The sequence below is a fragment of the Macadamia integrifolia genome, chromosome 14 (genome assembly GCF_013358625.1).
Source record: "Macadamia integrifolia cultivar HAES 741 chromosome 14, SCU_Mint_v3, whole genome shotgun sequence".
Classification (NCBI taxonomy): domain Eukaryota; kingdom Viridiplantae; phylum Streptophyta; class Magnoliopsida; order Proteales; family Proteaceae; genus Macadamia; species Macadamia integrifolia.
In genome coordinates, this window is record NC_056570.1 from 27,047,373 (window position 1) to 27,051,070 (window position 3,698).

The 3,698-nt window shown below is 42.1% G+C and overlaps 1 protein-coding gene across 2 annotated transcripts in view; it reads left to right on the forward strand.

Moving 5' to 3' along the window:
- The window catches only part of LOC122061956, a 15,192-nt gene extending 14,828 nt beyond the window's left edge, over nt 1-364 (forward strand). For both annotated transcript variants that reach the window (XM_042625548.1, XM_042625549.1), the window contains exon 13: nt 127-364. The gene's annotated coding sequence lies outside the window, so the exon portion shown is untranslated. The remainder of the gene's footprint in view (nt 1-126) is intronic.
- The last annotated feature ends 3,334 nt before the right edge of the window (nt 365-3,698 follow it).

Sequence of the window (3,698 nt, forward strand, 5' to 3'; positions counted from 1 at the left end):
AAAAAGAAAGAGAATAGTCATAGTAGGAATTCTCTTATCCCATTCGGAAGGATCTCATCTCATAATTATCCATGACTATTTATACCAAATGCTCACTGTTTCTAACCTTACAATTTGGCCATGCAGGATCATATGTTCTTGGATAATGTCTCTTGTATATAAAGAAATATGAATATGCGGCATCAGTAAGTGAAATAAGGAAATTGATTGCTTCCAGTTCATGTTAGAAACTTGGTAACCAGTAGTAATGATTTACTCTCTCTTTTCTGGGGGTAATTTGCTTCTTTACTTTAAAAGGGTGCAAGAGGTTCTTATGTAAGAAGAGACTATATCTTACAAATATAGCATTGTTATTGGCGGTTGAGACCAGGCCTAAGATTTAAGGTTACAAAATTTTCAAGTGGACTAGAAAAGCTCCTGCCTATTATAAATAGAGTTATGTTAACTTTGCGTGTTGACCTGTACAGCTTGGTGATGTGTGGCATTAGGTAGCTCACTCCGGTATGTAGCTATCCAAGGAAAAGCTGCATTTTGGGGAGTAAATTCTGAGAATTCCCACTTGTGCTTTCACTCCGGAGCCATTGAGATTACTGAAGCCTTGGACTTGGGAAACAATGCCATGGAAGACCATCCTAGGCTCTATGCTCTGAAGACTGAAACTGCAGGTATATTTAACCACATGGAGGGTTGGTGGCTGGTCTGTGATTTAGGAGTAGTGAGGAGCCATTGCCTGATGGAGAGACCACTAGAGAGGCAATCCTAATCTAGAATTCAGTGCAGCCCATGGTAGGTTATTGAATGATCGCAATGGCTGAACTTAATGGAAAGAATGTGTGAAATGGGAGAATTCACTTCAGGTTCTGGTCTAAATTAGGAGCTTTCAGAAACTTGTTATAGTGTGTTTGATGTTCCTCATCTCAGTTGGGTTGGGAATTTGGGGGGTGAGGTGTTCTACTTCTACATACCAGAACCAGATGCAAATTAAATCTGGTAAAAAAAGGATGGGCAACGGTTTTGGGTCCTGAGGAGATCTTGCATGCAGGGTTCTAGGACTTCCGGAGGGGTGAAGTGGGGTTCATTTTAATGAGGGGGCAGGTAGCACTAGCCATATTCAAGTTTCCTTCTGTTTTTTTTTCTGGGAGGTGGTGTGTGTGTAAGTTAGGGACACATGGACTCTAGAATCAAGGAGTGGGTCTGACCTTTGCCCTTCCAAGTATCTCAGAGTGAGATTGGTCTTGATGGTTCCAGACTTTGTTCACAAATGGTTGGAGAAATTTCGAACAATTATCTTTCATAGTGGGATCTCAGCTGCTGTAGAAATCTGGAAATCGGTTGTAAAAAGGGTTATCAATTAGAAGTTAGAACTTATCTCCACAGGGTAATGAATTGATTTTTTTATCTCCTTTTTTTTTTTTTTTTTGGCTAAACCAATGGATAGACGAGAAATGATTTGTGGAGGACCAATGGGAGTGTCAGCCGAAGCATTGAAAGAAAGCGGGAGGGAATATACAGCCCAAGGGGAAAGAAAAAAAATAATAATAAAAAAACAACTTTCAACAGCAACAAGAGAAAGGGTAGCAAAAAGGAAAAACTGTCCATCAAACTGGGGAGGGGGAGAAAACAACAAATCGTTACAGAGCGTCACAATCTCCAATAAGCCTATCCCACTGTTTCACCCCGAAAGATCGGTAGAATCACTCTACAGAATGATCAAACCGAACCGAAATCGCTACCCATTGAAGTTTGCCTCCTTCCACACAAAAATCGGAAAAGGATTGGCTGAATAGGCCAATTTGTGTCGGAAGACTGTCTGATCTGATTTTTTTGGAGCACCCGAAGTGATCGATTCTAGGGTTTGGGTTTTTGAGATTGACTATCGATCCTGATTTCAAAGCATAAATCCTCTCTCTTTCAAATTAGAACTGGAATGGTCAAATCCACTGATTCGGATTCAAATGGGTCATTACCCATCTTGATTTTGATCGATTCCGGGGTTTTTAAGACCAGATCGCTTAATTTCTGATCTAAGAGGTCAGTTCTGGGGGATGGATGATTTTTTATTTATTTTTTAATCAATTCACTTGGTCAATTAGTTCTTGAAACTGATTACGACCTCAATCCCGAGTACCAAATCCAATCTACCCTCCCAAGTCCCAACCTCAATCGAGGCATCTTAACAGATCGACCAAAGACTTGAACGTTGTTCCTACACGCCCGATCAATTCGATCGTATTTACAGTCAATTTGTGCTCGATCGTGTCGTCTTATTTGGTATCAAGTATCGATGGTGACCGATACTTATAACCTTGCTTCGCTTCACAAAAATCACAGAAGCCGGAGGAATCCGCTTCCTCTAACCATCAGAGGGGAGGAGATCGGAAGCTCACATTTTGATGAGAATATGGAGAACCTCAGAACCCATCCTCCCTGCCACCCAATTTTTGCCCTTCTTCCTTCCAGTCTACGATTATCTTTGCCGGCGGAATCGTTTTTGGCATCATACTCTCTGAAAAGGTTTCCTAATCCATTAATCATGGCACCTCCTTCACCTCCTCAACCTTCTCAGCTTTCACAGGCGCCGAGCTGTGTCACCCACCATAGTCCGTGACCCAGTGAATCGCCGTAATCCACTCCTTCACGGGTTCAATTCCTTACTTCCCCAATCCCCTCCAGATTTGCCGTCTTCCGATCCATCGTGTCTCTTGGATCCTGCTCCGTAAAGAACGGTTTTTTCCTGCAAAAACTGAGCCATTCACTACTTGAGGGGCTGAGCCACCACCACACCTACCAACCCAGATCTGATTGATTACCAGAATAGAGGGAAAATTTTACTCAAAAGGAAAGAAAGCAACGCAGAGATAAACACTTTCAGAATCGCCTCGCATCGCCTCGCATCGCCTCGATTAGGGTAACATCCCTAGACTTTTCAACTCGATAGAGTGAACTAAACACCACCCACGTCCTTGTTCTGGAGCGAGCATCTCGGCATCTCTTATTGGTTGTTCCGTTTTCTCTCTTCATCAAGACTCAAAACTTAATTAATAAACCATAAAATATCCCTAAAATGGCGTTAATCGCAGACAACGTGTCATCTTGGTGTACGTTTAGGTTTAGCGCTACACTGGGGGGATTGATTCTCACCCACCCGGTGTAGCAGATTCGAAGCTTATCTTTCCAGTTTCCTTCCCATTACCTACGTCCCTAAACCACACTAACTGCAAATGGGATCGTGATCCCTCTCCACGATCATTTACCTTCCCAAAGGCCAAATCCAATCTTTCTTTCCTCACCTGCGATGGTATCCATTCCCTTTGCCTCATTACCTCCTTTCCTTAAAGTGGGCATGAACGCAGAAGAAGAAACAGAAGCAAGCTCTCTCTCCCGCCTTTCTCTCTGGTTTTTTCTATAGCAAGGTTGTGGATTCGTTCTCGCAAGACGATCACAAACAATTTAGGAGTTTAAAAGAGAACCCACGAAGCGGCAATAAAGATAAACACAAGCATCTTGAGCAGTACTGAAAAAGATTTCTCTTTTCGTTCTCTTTTAAATTTTGAAGAAAATGAAACATTTTATTTCTACTGGGAAAACAAGAACAATTCTGTACAGACGCAACGGAGACCTCTATCTCTATCTCCTCTCTATTCCTTTTGAATTTTCCTCGCCAATAGCATCTAACAACTCTCCCCTGAAAATCCATA